The sequence below is a fragment of the Garra rufa genome, unplaced genomic scaffold (assembly GCF_049309525.1).
Source record: "Garra rufa unplaced genomic scaffold, GarRuf1.0 hap1_unplaced_011, whole genome shotgun sequence".
NCBI lineage: Eukaryota > Metazoa > Chordata > Actinopteri > Cypriniformes > Cyprinidae > Garra > Garra rufa.
The window spans coordinates 73984-98644 of record NW_027394286.1 but is presented as its reverse complement, the minus strand read 5'-3'; positions in this window follow the sequence as shown (position 1 = coordinate 98644).

Below are 24661 nucleotides of genomic sequence, written 5' to 3'. Positions count from 1 at the left end.
ATGATATATAAAATCTTAAAAACGCAAGTTTTAAGCATTTTGTTACTTATTTATTATACAAATCTCTTATGTGCAACAAAATATGTGTGCATCTGTCTGTGTGTGATCATGCTTAATGAACATAACAGTTTAACCATTTCATTTCAATGTAAGTTTCTGTTTGTGAGTGTACTCTTCATCATGGATATGTTCTGGTGTCCGCCATCAATTTCATGTTGGCCTACACCCTACCAGTGTAGAAGCCATAAAGGCCTTAAATACTCGAACCCCGTTAATTGCTGCTTGCAGCTATATTTATTATTATTATTATTATTTTTCTGCCGTAAAACTGAACGGGCAGCCCAAACCGTAAGGCCTAGAGACTTGAAACTTGGTCAGATGATAGAGCAAAAATCGAGGAGAACCTCACAAAGAATCAGCCCAATCGGACCATAGGTGGCGCTATAGCGAACCGAAACGCGAAACCTATCATAACTCCTAAACCGTTTGTCCTAGACTCAAGTGTCTTATATCATTGGAATCCTTGGCTCAATCAAAACAAAATGGCTATCTCCGATTTCATTTCCGGTATGCAAATTTTTCCGCCATTTTGAAATTTGTCCAAAACCTACTTTTGCGAACTAGTCCTAGGTTTTTCGCCCGATCGGAACCAAACCAGTGCAGAAATATTCTCTGGACACTGAATATCAATAATTATCAAAAAAAAGTTGAACTTTTGACTCACGGTCGCAAAGGGCCACCAAAACGTTTGAAAGTGACGGGGCCACATTTACTAAAATGGCTATAACTTTTGAAGGGAATGAGATATCTTCACCAAACTCGAGACACACGTGTATAAGCTTAATCTTTGGTAAAATCAAAAAAATTGCGGAGCTTGAACACTTGGTGGCGCTATAAGGCGGAAAAGACATATAAACAGCTATAAATACACAGCCATTAGTCCGATCGACTTGAAAATTGGTATGCAGTGTCTTGGACCAAAGGGCCACAAGTATCTATGAGGACATTGGCGTATCTCAAAAAAACATGGCCGCCATTGGTCAATGAAGTTGGAGCACCTATTTGACAAGGTTAACAGAGGTCAATCGGAACGAAACTCGGTGGGCATGTTTGACTCATGCCACTAATGGTCTGTAAGAATTTTGAAAGAAATCGGCCACTAGTTGGCGCTAACGAGTTTTTTGGCTCTGTAATCGCGCGGCGTTTCACTCATCCACACAAGATACATATAATTTGATAGATCTCCTCATGCCGAGAAACTTTGCCTCAAGAACCATTGCTGTCAATCAAATCGTTCATTAATTATTCACAAATATGTTAAAAACCTACTTTTGCGAACTAGTCCTAGGTTTTTCGCCCGATCTGGATCAAACCACTGCAGTAATATTCTCTGGACTCTCTAGATCAATAATTATCAAAAAAATGTTGAATTTTGTCCTTTGGTTGGCTATAATGGGCTAATTTAGAAAATGGGGTGTGACCACACATACTCAAAAGCCTATAAAAACTAAACAAAAACTCAAAACTTTACAAAAATTGGTGACAACATGTAGCCGATGACTCTTAACAAGCATGTGAAGTTTCATGACGATCGGACCATAGGTGGCGCTATAACAGTTAAAAAGGTGAAAAAAACATGATATTTCTACTGTATATAGAACTAAAAACCCAATTAAACGTCGATATCTTCACATATACACTATATCTTCATATCTTATGATAGATCTCCTCATTCTGAACAACTTTGCCTCTAGGACCAATGTTGTCAATCAAACTGTTCTTTTAATACGTGAGATGATTTTAAAAACATACTTTAGTGAACTCGTCCTGGGTTTTTCACCCATACTCAATAAAATCAGTGCAGTACAATTCTCCAGACTCTCTTGGTCAATAATTATCAAAAAAATGTTAAAGTTTTGCATTTGGACAGCTATAACAGAGCCATTTCATAATAAGCTTTTTTATCTAGTGTAGATTAAAGTCTACAAATACTAAAATAAAAAAAAATTTCACAAACCTAAGTAAAATTATGAATCATATGATTCAAAACAAGCATATGTTTATGGACACTGGGCAAAAAAAAGGCAATTTAATAGTTATAAAGCTTACAAACAATGTACCTCTATTTCAATAAAATTACAACTATAGCCACTAGAGGGCAGTAGAATACCACTAATGGGCTTACACATACAGATTTACCAGAACAGTGCTTTGTATGGTTTAATGGCTTTATATAGTTTTGAATTTATATGTAAATGATACTAAATCACTGTTATAACTTTTCAAATCACATTTAGCCAAAGTTTAAAACTTAATTTATACAGATATATCATATTTGACAATTACACATGATTATGATTATAGTGAAACATGACAATGATATATAAAATCTTAAAAACGCAAGTTTTAAGCATTTTGTTACTTATTTATTATACAAATCTCTTATGTGCAACAAAATATGTGTGCATCTGTCTGTGTGTGATCATGCTTAATGAACATAACAGTTTAACCATTTCATTTCAATGTAAGTTTCTGTTTGTGAGTGTACTCTTCATCATGGATATGTTCTGGTGTCAGCCATCAATTTCATGTTGGCCTACACCCTACCAGTATAGAAGCCATAAAGGCCTTAAATACTCGAACCCCGTTAATTGCTGCTTGCAGCTATATTTAGGGGTTCGAGTGCGTAGCACTGAATCCCTATTGTAATTGTTAGGATTTTTATTATTATTTTTCTGCCGTAAAACTGAACGGGCAGCCCAAACCGTAAGGCCTAGAGACTTGAAACTTGGTCAGATGATAGAGCAAAAATCGAGGAGAACCTCACAAAGAATCAGCCCAATCGGACCATAGGTGGCGCTATAGCGAACCGAAACGCGAAACCTATCATAACTCCTAAACCGTTTGTCCTAGACTCAAGTGTCTTATATCATTGGAATCCTTGGCTCAATCAAAACAAAATGGCTATCTCCGATTTCATTTCCGGTATGCAAATTTTTCCGCCATTTTGAAATTTGTCCAAAACCTACTTTTGCGAACTAGTCCTAGGTTTTTCGCCCGATCGGAACCAAACCAGTGCAGAAATATTCTCTGGACACTGAATATCAATAATTATCAAAAAAAAGTTGAACTTTTGACTCACGGTCGGAAAGGGCCACTAAAACGTTCGAAAGTGACGGGGCCACTTTTACTTAAATGGCTATAACTTTTGAATGGAATAAGATATCTTCACCAAACTCGACACACACGTGTATAAGCTTAATCCTTGGTCAAATCAAAAAAATTGCGGAGCTTGTCCACTTGGTGGCGCTATAAGGCGGACAAAACATATAAACAGCTATAAATACACAGCCGTTAGTCCGATCGACTTGAAAATTGGTATGCAGTGTCTTGGACCAAAGGGCCACAAGCATCTATGATGACATTGGCGTATCTCAAAAAACATGGCCGCCATTGGTCAATGAAGTTGGAGCACCTATTTGACAAGGTTAACAGAGGTCAATCAGAACGAAACTCGGTGAGCATGTTCAACTCATGACCCTAAAGGTCTGTAAGAATTTTGAAAGAAATCGGCCACTAGTTGGCGCTAACGAGTATTTTTGGCTCTGTAATCGCGCTGCGTTTCACACATCCACACAATATGCATATCATTTGATAGATCTCCTCATGCCGAGAAAAATTGCTTCAAGAACCATTGCTGTCAATCAAGTCGTTCATTAATTATTCATAAATATGTTAAAAACCTACTTTTGCGAACTAGTCCTAGGTTTTTTGCCCGATCTGGATCAAACCACTGCAGTAATATTCTCTGGACTCTCTAGATCAATAATTATCAAAAAAATGTTGAATTTTGTCTTTTGGTTGGATATAATGGGCTAATTTAGAAAAGGGGGTGTGACCACACATACTCAAAAGCCTATAAAAACTAAACAAAAACTCAAAACTTTACAAAAATGGGTGTCAACATGTAGCAGGTGACCCTCAACAAGCAGGCAAAGTTTCATGAAGATCGGACCATAGGTGGCGCTATAACAGTTAAAAAGGTGTCAAAAACATGATATTTCTATTGTATATAGAACTAAAAACCCAATTAAACGTCAATATCTTCACATATACACTATATCTTCATATCATATGATAGATCTCCTCATTCTGAACAATTTTGCCTCTAGGACCAATGTTGTCAATCAAACTGTTTTTTAATACATGAGATAATTTTAAAAATATACTTTGGTGAACTTGTCCTGGGATTTCAAACCATACTCAATAAAATCAGTGCAAAACAATTCTCCAGAATCTCTTAATCAATAATTATCAAAAAAATGTTGAAAATTTGCATTTGGACAGCTATAACAGAGCCATTTCATAATATGCTTTTTATCTAGTGTAGATTAAAGTCTACAAATGCTAAAATAAAACAAAATTTCACAAACCTAAGTAAAATTATGTATCATATGATTCAAAACAAGCATATGTTTATGGACACTGGGCAAAAAAAAGGCAATTTAATAGTTATAAAGCTTAAAAAGAATGCACCTCTATTTCAATAAAATTACAACTATAGCCACTAGATGGCAGTAGAATACCACTAATGGGCTTACACATGTTAATAGAACAGTGCTTTGTAGGGTTTAATGGCTTTATGTAGTTTTGAATTTATATGTTAGTGATACTAAATCACTGTTATAACTTTTCAAATCACATTTAGCCAAAGTTTAAAACTTAATTTATACAGATATATCATATTTGACAATTACACATGATTATGATTACAGTGAAACATGACAATGATATATCAAATCTTAAAAACACAAGTCTTAAGCATTTTGTCACTTATTTATTATACAAATCTATACAACAAAATATGTGTGCATCTGTCTGTGTCTGTAATCATGCTTAATGAACACAATAGTTTAACCATTTCATTTCTGTGTATGTTTCTGTTTGTGAGTGTATTCTTCGAAATGGATATGTTCTGGTGTCAGCCATGTATTTCATGTTGGCCTACACCCTTACAGTGTAGAAGCCATAAAGGCCTTAAATACTCGAACCCCGTTAATTGCTGCTTGCAGCTATATTTAGGGGTTCGAGTGCGTAGCACTGAATCCCTATTGTTTTTGTTAGGATTTTTATTATTATTATTATTATTATTATTATTATTATTATTATTTTTCTGCCGTAAAACTGAACGGGCAGCCCAAACCGTAAGGCCTAGAGACTTGAAACTTGGTCAGATGATAGAGCAAAAATCGAGGAGAACCTCACAAAGAATCAGCCCAATCGGACCATAGGTGGCGCTATAGCGAACAGAAACGCGAAACCTATCATAACTCCTAAACCGTTTGTCCTAGACTCAAGTGTCTTATATCATTGGAATCCTTGGCTCAATCAAAACAAAATGGCTATCTCCGATTTCATTTCCGGTATGCAAATTTTTCCGCCATTTTGAAATTTGTCCAAAACCTACTTTTGCGAACTAGTCCTAGGTTTTTTGCCCGATCGGAACCAAACCAGTGCAGAAATATTCTCTGGACACTGAATATCAATAATTATCAAAAAAAAGTTGAACTTTTGACTCACGGTCGCAAAGGGCCACCAAAACGTTCGAAAGTGACGGGGCCACTTTTACTAAAATGGCTATAACTTTTGAATGGAATGAGATATCTTCACAAAACTCGACACACACGTGTATAAGCTTAATCTTTGGTCAAATCAAAAAAATTGCGGAGCTTGTCCACTTGGTGGCGCTATAATGCGGAAAAAGCATATAAACAGTTATAAATACACAGCCATTAGTCCGATCGACTTGAAAATTGGTATGCAGTGACTTGGACCAAAGGGGCACAAGTGTCTATGAGGACATTGGCGTATCTCAAAAAACATGGCCGCCATTGGCCAATGAAGTTTGAGCACCTATTTGACAAGGTTAACGGAGGTCAATCAGAACGAAACTCGGTGGGCATGTTTGACTCACGGCCCTAAAGGTGTGTAAGAATTTTGAAAGAAATCGGCCACTAGTTGGCGCTATCGAGTTTTTTGGCTCTGTAATCGCGCTGCGTTTCACACATCCACACAATATGAATATCATTTGATAGATCCCCTCATGCAGAGAAACTTTGCCTCAAGAACCATTGCTCTCAATCAAATCCTTCATTAATTATTCACAAATATGTTAAAAACCTACTTTTGCGAACTAGTCCTAGGTTTTTCGCCCGATCTGGATCAAACCACTGCAGTAATATTCTCTGGACTCTCTAGATCAATAATTATCAAAAAAATGTTGAATTTTGTCCTTTGGTTGGCTATAATGGGCTAATTTAGAAAAGGGGGTGTGACCACACATACTCAAAAGCCTATAAAAACTAAACAAAAACTCAAAACTTTACGAAAATTGGTGACAACATGTACCCGATGACCCTTAACAAGCATGTGAAGTTTCATGACGATCGGACCATAGGTGGCGCTATAACAGTTAAAATTGTGAAAAAAACATGATATTTCTATTGTGTATAGAACTAAAAACCCAATTAAACGTCGATATCTTCACATATACAATATATCTTCATATCATATGATAGATCTCCTCATTCTGAACAACTTTGCCTCTAGAACCAATGTTGTCAATCAAACTGTTCTTTTAATACGTGAGATGATTTTAAAAACATACTTTAGTGAACTCGTCCTGGGTTTTCCACCCATACTCAATAAAATCAGTGCAGTACAATTCTCCAGACTCTCTTAGTCAATAATTATCAAAGAAATGTTAAAGATTTGCATTTGGACAGCTATAACAGAGCCATTTCATAATAAGCTTTTTTATCTAGTGTAGATTAAAGTATAAAATTACTAAAATAAAGCAAAAATTCACAAACCTAAGTAAAATTATGTATCATGTGATTCAAAACAAGCATTTGTTTATGGACACTGAGCAAAAAAAGGCAATTTAATAGTCATAAAGCTTAAAAACAATTCACCTTTTATTTGAACAAAATTACAACTATAGCCACTAGAGGGCAGTAGAATACCACTAATGGGCTTTACACATATTGCTTGAACAGTGCTTTGTATGGTTTGATGGCTTTATATAGTTTTGAATTTATATGTAAATGATACTAAATCACTGTTATAACTTTTCAAATCACATTAAGCCAAAGTTTGAAACTTAATTTATACAGATATATCATATTTGACAATTACACATGATTATGATTACAGTGAAACATGACAATGATATATAAAATCTTAAAAACGCAAGTTTTAAGCATTTTGTTACTTATTTATTATACAAATCTCTTATGTGCACCAAAATATGTCTGTGTGTGATCATGCTTAAAGAACATAACAGTTTAACCATTTCATTTCTGTGTATGTTTCTGTTTGTGAGTGTACTCTTCATCATGGATATGTTCTGGTGTCAGTCATATATTTCATGTTGGCCTACATCCTACCAGTATAGAAGCCATAAAGGCCTTAAATACTCGAACCCCGTTAATTGCTGCTTGCAGCTATATTTATTAGGGGTTCGAGTGCGTAGCACTGAATCCCTATTGTTTTTGTTAGGATTTTTATTATTATTATTATTATTATTATTATTTTTCTGCCGTAAAACTGAACGTGCAGCCCAAACCGTAAGGCCTAGAGACTTGAAACTTGGTCAGAAGATAGAGCAAAAATCGAGGAGAACCTATCAAAGTATCAGCCCAATCGGACCATAGGTGGCGCTACAGCGCAAAAAACTAAATTTTTTGACATTTTGGCCATAATCTCGTAAACCGCTTGTCGTAGACTCAAAAACTTTACATCGCTGCGATCCTTGGGTCAAGCCGAACAAAAGTGTATTACGAAATTTTTGAGCTGCGACGCACGGTTGACCCCGAAAACTGGACGTATGTCCGAAAACTACTTTTGCGAACTAGTCCTAGGTTTTTCACCCGATCGGAACCAAACCAGTGCAGAAAAATTCTCTGGACACTGAATATCAATAATTATCAAAAAAAAGTTGAATTTTTCACTCACGGTCGTAAAGGACCACCAAAACGTTCGAAAGTGAGGGGTCAATTTTACTAAAATGGCTATAACTTTTGAACGGAATGAGATATCTTCACCAAACTCAGTACACATGTGTATAAGCTCGATCCTTGGTCAAATCAAAAAAATTGCGGAGCTTGAACACTTGGTGGCGCTATAAAACGGAAAAAACATATTATTGACTATAAATACACATCCGTTAGTCCGATCGACTTCAAAATTGGTATGCAGTCTCTTGGACCAAAGGGGCACAAGTGTCTATGAGGACATTGGCGTATCTCAAAAAACATGGCCGCCATTGGCCAATGAAGTTTGAGGACCTATTTGACAAGGTTAACGGAGGTCGATCGGAACCAAACTCAGTGGGCATGTTTGACTCATGGCCCTAAAGGTCTGTAAGAATTTTGAAAGAAATCGGCCACTAGTTGGCGCTAACGAGTTTTTTGGCTCTGTAATCGCGCAGCGATTCACTCATTCACACAAGATACATATCGTTTGATAGATCTCCTCATGCCGAGAAACTTTGCCTCAAGGACCATTGCTGTCAATCAAATCGTTCATTAATTATTCACAAATATGTTAAAAACCTACTTTTGCGAACTAGTCCTAGGTTTTTCGCCCGATCTCGATCAAACCACTGCAGTAATATTCTCTGGACTCTCTTCATCAATAATTATCGAAAAAATGTTGAATTTTGTCCTTTGTTTGGCTATAATGGGCTAATTTAGAAAAGGGGGTGTGACCATACATACTCAAAAGCCTATAAAAACTAAACAAAAACTCAAAACTTTATAAAAATTGGTGAAAACGTGTACCAGATGACCCTTAACAAGCATGCAAAGTTTCATGAAGATTGGACCATAGGTGGCGCTATAACAGTTAAAAAGGTGTCCAAAATATGAAAATTCTATATTAAATGACCTGAAATTGCTACAATAAAAAAATGCTCATACATTCACTCAAACACTACATCTTCATATGATATGTCATTTATTTAATGTTGGCCAGCACCCTAACAGCGTAAAAGTCGAAAAAGGCCTTAAATACTCGAACCCCGCTCAATGCTGCTTGCAGCTTTAATTAGGGGTTCGAGTGCGTAGCACTGAATCCCTATTGTAATTGTTAGGATTTTTATTATTATTATTTTTCTGCCGTAAAACTGAACGGGCAGCCCAAACCGTAAGGCCTAGAGACTTGAAACTTGGTCAGATGATAGAGCAAAAATCGAGGAGAACCTCACAAAGAATCAGCCCAATCGGACCATAGGTGGCGCTATAGCGAACCGAAACACGAAACCTATCATAACTCCTAAACCGTTTGTCCTAGACTCAAGTGTCCTATATCATTGGAATCCTTGGCTCAATCAAAACAAAATGGCTATCTCCGATTTCATTTCCGGTATGCAAATTTTTCCGCCATTTTGAAATTTGTCCAAAACCTACTTTTGCGAACTAGTCCTAGGTTTTTCGCCCGATCGGAACCAAACCAGTGCAGAAATATTCTCTGGACACTGAATATCAATAATTATCAAAAAAAAGTTGAACTTTTGACTCACGGTCGCAAAGGGCCACAAAAACGTTCGAAAGTGACGGGGCCACTTTTACTAAAATGGCTATAACTTTTGAATGGAATGAGATATCTTCACAAAACTCGACACACACGTGTATAAGCTTAGTCTTTGGTCAAATCAAAAAAATTGCGGAGCTTGTCCACTTGGTGGCGCTATAAGACGGAAAAGGCATATAAACAGATATAAATACACAGCCATTAGTCCGATCGACTTGAAAATTGGTATGCAGTGACTTGGACCAAAGGGGCACAAGTGTCTATGAGGACATTGGCGTATCTCAAAAAACATGGCCGCCATTGGCCAATGAAGTTTGAGCACCTATTTGACAAGGTTAACGGAGGTCAATCAGAACGAAACTCGGTGGGCATGTTCGACTCACGTCCCTAAAGGTCTGTAAGAATTTTGAAAGAAATCTGCCACTAGTTGGCGCTAACGAGTGTTTTTGGCTCTGTAATCACGCGGCGTTTCACACATCCACACAATATGCATATCATTTGATAGATCTCCTCATGCCGAGAAACTTTGACTCAAGAACCATTGCTCTCAATCAAATCCTTCATTAATTATTCACAAATATGTTAAAAACCTACTTTTGCGAACTAGTCCTAGGTTTTTCGCCCGATCTGGATCAAACCACTGCAGTAATATTCTCTGGACTCTCTAGATCAATAATTATCAAAAAAAAGTTGAATTTTGTCCTTTGGTTGGCTAGAACAGGGTCATTTTCAAAAGGGGCGTGGTCACATATACTCAAAAGCCTATAGAATCTAAACAAAAACTCAAAACTTTACAAAAATTGGTGAAAACATGTACCACATGTGTCTTAGCAAGCATGCATAGTTTCATGACGATCGGACCATAGGTGGCGCTATAACAGTTAAAAAAGTATCAAAAACATGATATTTCTATTGTATAAAGAACTTAAAACCCAATTAAACGACAATAACTTCACATATACACTATATCTTCATATCATATGATACATCTCCTCATTCTGAACAACTTTGCCTCTAGGACCACTGTTGTAAATCAAACTGTTCTTTTAATCTGTGAGATCATTTAAAAAACATACTTTGGTGAACTCATCCTGGGTTTTCCACCAATACTCAATAAAATCAGTGCAGTACAATTCTCCAGACTCTCTTGGTCAGTAATTATCAAAAAAATGTTGAACATTTGCATTTGGACAGCTATAACAGGGCCATTTCATAATATGCTTTTTATCTAGTGTACATTAAAGTCTACAAATACTAAAATAAAACAAAAATTCACAAACCTAATTATGTATCATATGATTCAAAACAAGCATATGTTTATGGACCCTGAGCAAAAAAAAGGCAATTTAGTAGTTATAAAGCTTTAAAAAAAATGCACCTCTATTTCAACAAAATTACAACTATAGCCACTAGATGGCAGTAGAATACCACTAATGGGCTTACACATACAGATTTACCAGAACAGTGCTTTGTATGGTTTAATGGCTTTATATAGTTGTGAATTTATATGTAAATGATACTAAATCACTGATATTACTTTTCAAATCACATTTAGCCAAAGTTTAAAAGTTAATTTATACAGATATATCATATTTGACAATTACACATGATTATGATTACAGTGAAACATGACAATGATATATAAAATCTTAAAAACACAAGTCTAAAGCATGTTGTCACTTATCATTTATTGTACAAATCTCTTATGTGCAACAAAATATGTGTGCATCTGTCTGTGTATGTAATCATGCTTAATGAACACAATACTTTAACCATTTCATTTCTGTGTATGATCCTGTTTGTGATTGAATTCTTCATAATGGATATGTTCTGGTGTCAGCCATATATTTCGTGTTGGCCAACACCCTAACGGTATAGAAGCCATAAAGCCCTTAAATACTCGAACCCCGTTAATTGCTGCTTGCAGCTATATTTATTATTATTATTATTATTATTCCGCCCTAAAACTGAACGTGCAGCCCAAACCGTAAGGCCTAGGGACTTGAAACTTGGTCAGATTGTCAGGATGCGCGCGCGAACGGAGGGCCCAAAGACTCGCCCCAATCGGACCAAAGGTGGCGCTACAGCGCAAAAAACTAAGATTTTTTTGTTTTTTGGCATTTTCTCATAAACCGATTGCCGTAGACTCAAAAACTTTACATCCTTGTGATCCTTGGGTCAGCCCGGACAAAAGTGCAAAGGCGACTTTTTTTCTCTAGGACGCACCGTTTTCCCGCAAAATTGACCTATATCCGAAACCTACTTTTGCGAACTAGTCCTAGGTTTTTCGCCCAATCAGAACCAAACCAGTGCAGGAATATTCTCTGGACACTGAATATCAATAATTATCAAAAAAAAGTTGAATTTTTCACTCACGGTCGCAAAGGACCACCAAAACGTTCGAAAGTGAGGGGTCAATTTTACTAAAATGGCTATAACTTTTGAACGGAATGACATATCTTCACCAAACTCGGCACACATGTGTATAAGCTCGATCCTTGGTCAAATCAAAACAAATTGCGGAGCTTGATCACTTGGTGGCGCTATAAAACGGAAAAAACATATTATTGACTATAAATACACTGCCGTTAGTCCGATCGACTTCAAAATTGGTATGCAGTCTCTTGGACCAAAGGGGCACAAGTGTCTATGAGGACATTGGCGTATCTCAAAAAACATGGCCGCCATTGGCCAATGAAGTTTGAGCACCTATTTGACAAGGTTAACAGAGGTCAATCAGAACGAAACTCGGTGGGCATGTTCGACTCACGTCCCTAAAGGTCTGTAAGAATTTTGAAAAAAATCGGCCACTAGTTGGCGCTAACGAGTTTTTTGGCTCTGTAATCGCGCTGTGTTTCACACATCCACACAATATGCATATCATTTGATAGATCCCCTCATGCCGAGAAACTTTGACTCAAGAACCATTGCTGTCAATCAAATCCTTCATTAATTATTCACAAATATGTTAAAAACCTACTTTTGCGAACTAGTCCTAGGTTTTTCGCCCGATCTGGATCAAACCACTGCAGTAATATTCTCTGGACTCTCTAGATCAATAATTATCAAAAAAATGTTGAATTTTGTCCTTTGGTTGGCTATAATGGGCTAATTTAGAAAGAGGGGTGTGACCACACGTACTTAAAAGCCTATAAAAACTAAACAAAACCTCAAAACTTTACAAAAATGGGTGACAACATGTAGCAGATGACCCTTAACAAGCATGCAAAGTTTCATGACGATCGGACCATAGGTGGCGCTAAAACAGTTAAAAAGGTGTCAAAAACATGATATTTCTATTGTATATAGAACTAAAAACCCAATTAAACGTCAATATCTTCACATATACACTATATCTTCATATCATATGATAGATCTCCTCATTCTGAACAACTTTGCCTCTAGGACCAATGTTGTCAATCAAACTGTTCTTTTAAAACGTGAGATCATGTTAAAAACATACTTTGGTGAACTCGTCCTGGCTTTTCAACCCATACTCAATAAAATCAGTGCAGTTCAGTTCTCCAGACTCTCTTGGTCAGTAATTATCAAAAAAATGTTGAACATTTGCATTTGGACAGCTATAACAGGGCCATTTCATAATATGCTTTTTATCTAGTGTAGATTAAAGTCCACAAATACTAAAATAAAACAAAAATTCACAAACCTAAGTAAAATTATGTATCATATGATTCAAAACAAGCAGATGTTTATGGACACTGGGCAAAAAAGGCAATTTAATAGTTATAAAGCTAAAAATAATGCACCTCTGTTTCAACAAAATCACAACTATAGCCACTAGATGGCAGTAGAATACCACTAATGGGCTTACACATACAGATTTACCAGAACAGTGCTTTGTATGGTTTAATGGCTTTATATAGTTGTGAATTTATATGTAAATGATACTAAATCACTGATATTACTTTTCAAATCACATTTAGCCAAAGTTTAAAACTTAATTGATACAGATATATCATATTTGACAATTACACATGATTATGATTACAGTGAAACATGACAATGATATATCAAATCTTAAAAACACAAGTTTTAAGCATGTTGTCACTTATCATTTATTGTACAAATCTCTTATGTGCAACAAAATATGTGTGCGTCTGTCTGTGTCTGTAATCATGCTTAATGAACAAAATAGTTTAACCATTTAATTTCTGTGTATGTTTCTGTTTGTGAGTGAATTCTTCATAATGGATATGTTCTGGTGTCAGCCATATATTTCGTGTTGGCCAACACCCTAACGGTATAGAATCCGTAAAGGCCTTAAATACTCGAACCCCGCTCAATGCTGCTTGCAGCTTTAATGTTTATTTGTAATCGCTATATTAATCTTTTTTTTTTTCCTAAAACTGAACGTGCAGCCCAAACCGTAAGGCCTAGAGACTTGAAACTTGGCCAGAACGTAGAGCTCCCTGTGGGGACATCCTGAAAAGAGAATGAGCCTAATCGGACCATAGGTGGCGCTACAGCGCAAAAAAACAAATTTTTTGACATTTTGGCCATAATCTCGTAAACCGCTTGTCGTAGACTCAAAAACTTTACATCGTTGCGTTCCTTGGGTCAGGCCAAACAAAAGTGTATTGCAAAATTTTTGAGCTGCGACGTACGCTTGACCCCGAAAACTGGACGTTTGTCCGAAACCTACTTTTGCGAACTAGTCCTAGGTTTTTCGCCCGATCGGAACCAAACCAGTGCAGGAATATTCTGTGGACACTGAATATCAATAATTATCAAAAAAAAGTAACATTTTTGACTCACGGTCGCAAAGGGCCACCAAAACGTTCAATACTGACGGGGCCACTTTTACTAAAATGGCTATAACTTTTGAACAGAATGAGATATCTTCACCAAACTCGGTACAAATGTGTATAAGCTCAATCCTTGGTCAAATAAAAAAAATTGCAGAGCTTGAACACTTGGTGGCGCTATAAAACGGAAAAAGCATATTATTGACTATAAATACACAGCCGTTGGTCCGATCAACTTGAAAATTGCTATGCAGACTCTTGGACCAAAGGGGCACAAGGGTCTATGAGGACATTGGCGTATCTCAAAAAACATGGCCGCCATTGGCCAATGAAATTTGAGCACCTATTTGAAAAGGTTAACGGAGGTCAATCGGGACGAAACTCGGTGGGCATGTTCGACTCACGGCCCTAAAGGTCTGTAAGAATTTTCAAAGAAATCGGCCACTAGTTGGCGCTAACGAGTTTTTTTGGCTCTGCAATCGCGTGGCATTTCACACATCCACACATTATTCATATCATTTGATGCTCTCCTCATGCCAAGAAATTTTGTCTCAAGAACCATTGCTGTCAATAAAATTGTTCATTAATTATTCACAAATATGTTAAAAACCTACTTTTGCGAACTAGTCCTAGGTTTTTTGCTCGATCTACATCAAACCACTGTAGTAATATTCTCTGGACTCTCTAGATGAATAATTATCAAAAAAATGTTGAATTTTGTCCTTTGGTTGGCTTTAACAGGGTCATTTAGAAAATGGGTGTGGCCACATATACTCAAAAGCTTATAGAACCTAAACAAAAACTCAAAAATTTACAAAAATTAGTGACAACATGTACCCGATGACCCTTAACAAGCATGTGAAGTTTCATGAAGATCGGACCATAGGTGGCGCTATAACAGTTAAAAAGGTGTCAAAAACATGATATTTTGAAAACGTTTATATACTCACATACACATTATATCTTCATATTATATGACAGATTGCCTCTTTCTAAAAAACTTTGTCTCTAGGATCACTGCTATCAAAATTTACCATTTTCTTCATACAGACATATTTGTTTTTACAGTTAAGCCAGATTTTGGTTACAGTGAGACCTGAAAATGGGATATAAACTCTTAAAAGGACCTGTTATATTATTAAAGAAATCTCTTACGTGCAACAAAATGTGTGTTCATCTGTCTGTGTGTGTAATCATGCTTAATGAACATAACAGTTTAACCATTTCATTTCAATGTAAGTTTCTGTTTGTCAGTGAATTCTTCATAATGGATATGTTCTGGTGTCAGCCATATATTTCATGTTGGCCAACACCCTAACGGTATAGAAGCCATAAAGGCCTTAAATACTCGAACCCCGTTAATTGCTGCTTGCAGCTATATTTATTATTATTATTATTATTATTATTATTTTTCTGCCGTAAAACTGAACGTGCAGCCCAAACCGTAAGTGCTAGAGACTTGAAACTTGGTCAGAAGATAGAGCAAAAATCGAGGAGAACCTATCAAAGTATCAGCCCAATCGGACCATAGGTGGCGCTACAGCGCAAAAAACTAAAATTTTTGACATTTTGGCCATAATCTCGTAAACCGCTTGTCGTAGACTCAAAAACTTTACATCGCTGTGATCCTTGGGTCAAGCCGAACAAAAGTGTATTACGAAATTTTTGAGTTGCGACGCACGGTTGACCCCGAAAAATGGACGTGAATCCGAAACCTACTTTTGCGAACTAGTCCTAGGTTTTTAACCCGATCGGAACCAAACCAGTGCAGGAATATTCTCTGGACACTGAATATCAATAATTATCAAAAAAAAGTTGAATTTTTCACTCACGGTCGTAAAGGACCACCAAAACGTTCGAAAGTGAGGGGTCAATTTTACTAAAATGGCTATAATATTTTAACGGGATGAGATATCTTCACCAAACTCGGTACACATGTGTATAAGCTCGATCCTTGGTCAAATCAAAACAAATTGCGGAGCTTGATCACTTGGTGGCGCTATAAGACGGAAAAAACATATTATTGACTATAAATACACAGCCGTTAGTCCGATCGACTTGAAAATTGGTATGCAGTGACTTGGACCAAAGGGGCACAAGTGTCTATGAGGACATTGGCGTATCTCAAAAAACATGGCCGCCATTGGTCAATGAAGTTTGAGCACCCATTTGACAAGGTTAACGGAGGTCGATCGGAACCAAACTCGGTGGGCATGTTTGACTCATGGCCCTAAAGGTCTGTAAGAATTTTGAAAGAAATCGGCCACTAGTTGGCGCTAACGAATTTTTTGGCTCTGTTATCGTGCGGCGTTTCACTCATTCACACAAGATACATATCGTTTGATAGATCTCCTCATGCCGAGAAACTTTGCCTCAAGAACCATTGCTGTTAATCAAATCGTTCATTAATTATTCACAAATATTTTAAAAACCTACTTTTGCGAACTAGTCCTAGGTTTTTCGCCCGATCTGGATCAAACCACTGCAGTAATATTCTCTCGACTCTCTAGATCAATAATTATCAAAAAAATGTTGAATTTTGTCCTTTGGTTGCCTATAATGGGCTAATTTAGAAAAAGGGGTTTGACCACACATACTCAAAAGCCTATAAAAACAAAACTAAAACTCAAAACTTTACAAAAATTGGTGTCAACATGTAGGAGGTGACCCTCAACAAGCATGCAAAGTTTCATGAAGATCGGACCATAGGTGGCGCTATAACCGTTAAAAAGGTGTCCGAAATATGGAAATTCTATATTAAATGGCCTGAAATTGCTACAATAAAAAAATGCTCATATATTCACTCAAACACTACATCTTCATATGATATGTCATTTATTTGATGTTGGCCTGCACCCTAACAGCGTAAAAGCCGAAAAAGGCCTTAAATACTCGAACCCCGCTCAATGCTGCTTGCAGCTTTAATTAGGGGTTCGAGTGCGTAGCACTGAATCCCTATTGTTTTTGTTAGGATTTTTATTATTATTATTATTATTATTATTATTATTTTTCTGCCGTAAAACTGAACGGGCAGCCCAAACCGTAAGGCCTAGAGACTTGAAACTTGGTCAGATGATAGAGCAAAAATCGAGGAGAACCTCACAAAGAATCAGCCCAATCGGACCATAGGTGGCGCTATAGCGAACCGAAACGCGAAACCTATCATAACTCCTAAACCGTTTGTCCTAGACTCAAGTGTCTTATATCATTGGAATCCTTGGCTCAATCAAAACAAAATGGCTATCTCCGATTTCATTTCCGGTATGCAAATTTTTCCGCCATTTTGAAATTTGTCCAAAACCTACTTTTACGAACTAGTCCTAGGTTTTTCGCCCGATCGGAACCAAACCAGTGCAGAAATATTCTCTGGACACTGATTATCAATAATTATCAAAAAAAAGTTGAACTTTTCACTCACGGTCGCAAAGGGCCACCAAAACGTTCGAAAGTGACGGGGCCACTTTTACTAAAATGGCTATAACTTTTGAATGGAATGAGATATCTTCACAAAACTCGACACACACGTGCATAAGCTTAATCTTTGGTCAAATCAAAAAAATTGCGGAGCTTGTCCACTTGGTGGCGCTATAAGGCGGAAAAAGCATATAAACAGTTATAAATACACAGCCATTAGTCCGATCGACTTGAAAATTGGTATGCAGTGACTTGGACCAAAGGGGCACAAGTGTCTATGAGGACATTGGCGTATCTCAAAAAACATGGCCGCCATTGGCCAATGAAGTTTGAGCACCTATTTGACAAGGTTAACGGAGGTTAATCAGAACGAAACTCGGTGGGCATGTTCGACTCACGGCCCTAAAGGTCTGTAAGAATTTTGAAAGAAATCGGCCACTAGTTGGCGCTAACGAGGGTTTTTGGCTCTGTAATCGCTCGGTGTTTCACACATCCACACAATATGCATATCATTTGATAGATCCCCTCATGCCGAGAAACTTTGACTCAAGAACCATTGCTGTCAATCAAATCGTTCATTAATTATTCACAAATATGTTAAAAACCTACTTTTGCGAACTAGTCCTAGGATTTTCGCCCGATCTGGATCAAACCACTGCAGTAATATTCTCTGGACTCTCTAGATCAATAATTATCAAAAAAATGTTGAATTTTGTCCTTTGGTTGGCTATAATGGGCTCATTAATAAAGGGGGCGTGGCAATATATATCCAATAGCCTATAAAACCTAAACAAAAACTCAAAACTTTACAGAAATGGGTGACAACATGTAGCAGATGACCCTTAACAAGCATGCAAAGTTTCATGAAGATCGGACAATAGTTGGCGCTATAACAGTTAAAAAGGTGTCAAAAACATGATATTTCTACTGTATATAGAACTAAAAACCCAATTAAACGTCAATATCTTCACATATACACTATATCTTCATATCACATGATAGATCTCCTCATTCTGAACAACTTTGTCTCTTGGACCAATGTTGTCAATCAAACTGTTCTTTTAATACGTATAATAATTTTAAAAACATACTTTGGTGAACTCCTCCTGGGTTTTCAACCCATACTCAATAAAATCAATGCAGTACAATTCTCCAGACTCTCTTAGTCAATAATTATCAAAAAAATGTTGAACATTTGCATTTGGACAGCTATAACAGAACCATTTCATAATATAATTTTTATCCAGTGTAGATTAAAGTCTACAAATACTAAAATAAAACAAAAATTCACAAACCTAAGTAAAATTATGCATCATATGATTCAAAACAAGCATATGTTTATGGACACTGGGCAAAAAAAGGCAATTTAATAGTTATAAAGCTTAAAAACAATGCACCTCTATTTCAGTAAAATTACAACTATAGCCACTAGATGGCAGTAGAATACCACTAATGGGCTTACACATGTTAATAGAACAGTGCTTTGTAGGGCTTAATGGCTTTATATAGTTTTTAATTCATATGTAAATGATACTAAATCACTGTTATAACTTTTCAATTCACATTTAGCCAAAGATTAAAACTTAATTTATACAGATATATCATATTTGACAATTACACATGATTATGATTACAGTGAAACATGACAATGATATATCAAATCTTAAAAACACAAGTTTTAAGCATGTTGTCACTTATCATTTATTGTACAAATCTCGTATGTGCAACAAAATATGTGTGCATCTGTCTGTGTCTGTAATCATGCTTAATGAACACAATAGTTTAACCATTTCATTTCAATGAAAGTTTCTGTTTGTGAGTGTATTCTTCGTAATGGATATGTTCTGGTGTCAGCCATATATTTCATGTTGGCCAACACCTTAACGGTATAGACGCCGTAAAGGCCTTAAATACTCGAACCCCGGTAAATGCTGCTTGCAGCTTTAATGTTTATTTGTAATCGCTAAAATAATCTTTTTTTTTTCCTAAAACTGAACGTGCAGCCCAAACCGTAAGACCTAGAGACTTGAAACTTGGCCAGAAGGTAGAGCTCCCTGTGGGGACATCCTGAAAAAAGAATGAGCCTAATCGGACCATAGGTGGCGCTAGAGCGCAAAAAAACAATTTTTTTGACATTTTGGCCAAAATCTCATAAACCGTTTGTCGTAGACTCAAAAACTTTACATCGTTGCGTTCCTTGGGTCAGGCCGAACAAAAGTGTATTGCAAAATTTTTGAGCTGCAACGTACGCTTGACCCCGAAAACTGGACGTTTGTCCGAAACCTACTTTTGCGAACTAGTCCTAGGTTTTTCGCCCGATCGGAACCAAACCAGTGCAGAAATATTCTCTGGACACTGATTGTCAATAATTATCAAAAAAAAGTAACATTTTTGACTCACGGTCGCAAAGGGCCACCAAAACGTTCAATACTGACGGGGCCACTTTTACTAAAATAGCTATAACTTTTGAATGGAATGAGATATCTTCACCAAACTCGGTACACATGTGTATAAGCTCGATCCTTGGTCAAATAAAAAAAATTGCAGAGCTTGAACACTTGGTGGCGCTATAAAACGGAAAAAGCATATTATTGACTATAAATACACAGCCGTTAGTCCGATCGACTTCAAAATTGGTATGCAGTGACATGGACCAAAGGGGCACAAGTGTCTATGAGGACATTGGCGTATCTCAAAAAACATGGCCGCCATTAGCCAATGAAGTTTGAGCACCTATTTGACAAGGTTAACGGAGGTCGATCGGAATGAAACTCGGTGGGCATGTTCGACTCATGCCCCTAAAGGTCTGTAAGAATTTTGAAAGAAATCGGCCACTAGTTGGCGCTAACAAGTTTTTTTGGCTCTGTAATCGCGTGGCCTTTCACACATCCACACATTATTCATATCATTTGATAGATCTCCTCATGCCAAGAAATTTTGTCTCAAGAACTATTGCTGTCAATCAAATTGTTCATTAATTATTCACAAATATGGTAAAAACCTACTTTTGCGAACTAGTCCTAGGTTTTTTGCCCGATCTACATCAAACCACTGTAGTAATATTCTCTGGACTCTCTAGATGAATAATTATCAAAAAAATGTTGAATTTTGTCCTTTGGTTGGCTATAACAGGGTCATTTAGAAAAGGGGCGTGGCCACATATACTCAATAGCCTATAGAACCTAAACAAAAACTCAAAACTTTACAAAAATTGGTGACAACATGTACCCGATGAGTCTTAACAAGCATGTGAAGTTTCATGAAGATCGGACCATAGGTGGCGCTATAACAGTTAAAAAGGTGTCAAAAACATGATATTTCGATTGTAAATGAACTGAAATCACAATAAAATGTGTATATATACACACACACATATACACTATATCTTCATATCATATGACAGATTGCCTCATTTTATAAAACTTTGTCTCTAGGATCACTGCTGTCAAAATTTACCATTTTCTTCATACAGACATATTTGTTTTTACAGTTAAGCCAGATTTTGCTTATAGTGAGACCTGAAAATGGGATATAAACTCTTAAAAGGACCTGTTATATTATTAAAGAAATCTCTTACGTGCAATAAAATGTGTGTGCATCTGTCTGTGTGTGTAATCATGCTTAATGAACAGAACAGTTTAACCATTTCATTTCAATGTAAGTTTCTGTTCGTCAGTGAATTCTTCATAATGGATATGTTCTGGTGTCAGCCATATATTTCATGTTGGCCAACACCCTAACAGTATAGAAGCCATAAAGGCCTTAAATACTCGAACCCCGCTGAATGCTGCTTGCAGCTTTAATGTTTATTTGTAATCGCTATATTAATCTTTTTTTTTTTCCTAAAACTGAACGTGCAGCCCAAACCGTAAGGCCTAGAGACTTGAAACTTGGCCAGAACGTAGAGCTCCCTGTGGGGACATCCTGAAAAGAGAATGAGCCTAATCGGACCATAGGTGGCGCTACAGCGCAAAAAAACAAATTTTTTGACATTTTGGCCATAATCTCGTAAACCGCTTGTCGTAGACTCAAAAACTTTACATCGTTGCGTTCCTTGGGTCAGGCCAAACAAAAGTGTATTGCAAAATTTTTGAGCTGCGACGTACGCTTGACCCCGAAAACTGGACGTTTGTCCGAAACCTACTTTTGCGAACTAGTCCTAGGTTTTTCGCCCGATCGGAACCAAACCAGTGCAGGAATATTCTGTGGACACTGAATATCAATAATTATCAAAAAAAAGTAACATTTTTGACTCACGGTCGCAAAGGGCCACCAAAACGTTCAATACTGACGGGGCCACTTTTACTAAAATGGCTATAACTTTTGAACAGAATGAGATATCTTCACCAAACTCGGTACAAATGTGTATAAGCTCAATCCTTGGTCAAATCAAAAAAATTGCAGAGCTTGAACACTTGGTGGCGCTATAAAACGGAAAAAGCATATTATTGACTATAAATACACAGCCGTTGGTCCGATCAACTTGAAAATTGCTATGCAGACTCTTGGACCAAAGGGGCACAAGGGTCTATGAGGACATTGGCGTATCTCAAAAAACATGGCCGCCATTGGCCAATGAAATTTGAGCACCTATTTGAAAAGGTTAACGGAGGTCAATCGGGACGAAACTCAGTGGGCATGTTCGACTCACGGCCCTAAAGGTCTGTAAGAATTTTCAAAGAAATCGGCCACTAGTTGGCGCTAACGAGTTTTTTTGGCTCTGTAATCGCGTGGCATTTCACACATCCACACATTATTCATATCATTTGATAGCTCTCCTCATGCCAAGAAATTTTGTCTCAAGAACCATTGCTGTCAATAAAATTGTTCATTAATTATTTACAAATATGTTAAAAACCTACTTTTGCGAACTAGTCCTAGGTTTTTTGCTCGATCTACATCAAACCACTGTAGTAATATTCTCTGGACTCTCTAGATGAATAATTATCAAAAAAATGTTGAATTTTGTCCTTTGGTTGGCTTTAACAGGGTCATTTAGAAAATGGGTGTGGCCACATATACTCAAAAGCTTATAGAACCTAAACAAAAACTCAAAAATTTACAAAAATTAGTGACAACATGTACCCGATGACCCTTAACAAGCATGTGAAGTTTCATGAAGATCGGACCATAGGTGGCGCTATAACAGTTAAAAAGGTGTCAAAAACATGATATTTTGAAAACGTTTATATACTCACATACACATTATATCTTCATATTATATGACAGATTGCCTCTTTCTAAAAAACTTTGTCTCTAGGATCACTGCTATCAAAATTTACCATTTTCTTCATACAGACATATTTGTTTTTACAGTTAAGCCAGATTTTGGTTACAGTGAGACCTGAAAATGGGATATAAACTCTTAAAAGGACCTGTTATATTATTAAAGAAATCTCTTACGTGCAACAAAATGTGTGTTCATCTGTCTGTGTGTGTAATCATGCTTAATGAACATAACAGTTTAACCATTTCATTTCAATGTAAGTTTCTGTTTGTCAGTGAATTCTTCATAATGGATATGTTCTGGTGTCAGCCATATATTTCATGTTGGCCAACACCCTAACGGTATAGAAGCCATAAAGGCCTTAAATACTCGAACCCCGTTAATTGCTGCTTGCAGCTATATTTAGGGGTTCGAGTGCGTAGCACTGAATCCCTATTGTTTTTGTTAGGATTTTTATTATTAGGGGTTCGAGTGCGTAGCACTGAATCCCTATTGTTTTTGTTAGGATTTTTATTATTATTATTATTATTATTATTATTATTATTATTATTTTTCTGCCGTAAAACTGAACGGGCAGCCCAAACCGTAAGGCCTAGAGACTTGAAACTTGGTCAGATGATAGAGCAAAAATCGAGGAGAACCTCACAAAGAATCAGCCCAATCGGACCATAGGTGGCGCTATAGCGAACCGAAACGCGAAACCTATCATAACTCCTAAACCGTTTGTCCTAGACTCAAGTGTCTTATATCACTGGAATCCTTGGCTCAATCAAAACAAAATGGCTATCTCCGATTTCATTTCCGGTATGCAAATTTTTCCGCCATTTTGAAATTTGTCCAAAACCTACTTTTGCGAACTAGTCCTAGGTTTTTCGCCCGATCGGAACCAAACCAGTGCAGAAATATTCTCTGGACACTGAATATCAATAATTATCAAAAAAAAGTTGAACTTTTGACTCACGGTCGCAAAGGGCCACAAAAACGTTCGAAAGTGACGGGGCCACTTTTACTAAAATGGCTATAACTTTTGAATGGAATGAGATATCTTCACCAAACTCGACACACACGTGTATAAGCTGAATCTTTGGTCAAATCAAAAAAATTGTGGAGCTTGTCCACTTGGTGGCGCTATAAGGCGGAGAAGACATATAAACAGCTATAAATACACAGCCGTTAGTCCGATCGACTTGAAAATTGGTATGCAGTGTCTTGGGCCAAAGGGCCACAAGTATCTATGAGGACATTGGCGTATCTCAAAAAACATGGCCGCCATTGGCAATTGAAGTTTGAGCACCTATTTGACAAGGTTAACGGAGGTCAATCAGAACGAAACTCGGTGAGCATGTTCGACTCACGGCCCTAAAGGTCTGCAAGAATTCTGAAAGAAATCGGCCACTAGTTGGCGCTAACGAGTTTTTTGGCTCTGTAATCGCGCGGCGTTTCACACATCCACACAATATGCATATCATTTGATAGATCTCCTCATGCCGAGAAAAATTGCTTCAAGAACCATTGCTGTCAATCAAATCATTCATTAATTATTCACACATTTGTTAAAAACCTACTTTTGCGAACTAGTCCTAGGTTTTTTGCCCGATCTGGATCAAACCACTGCAGTAATATTCTCTGGACTCTCTAGATCTATAATTATCAAAAAAAT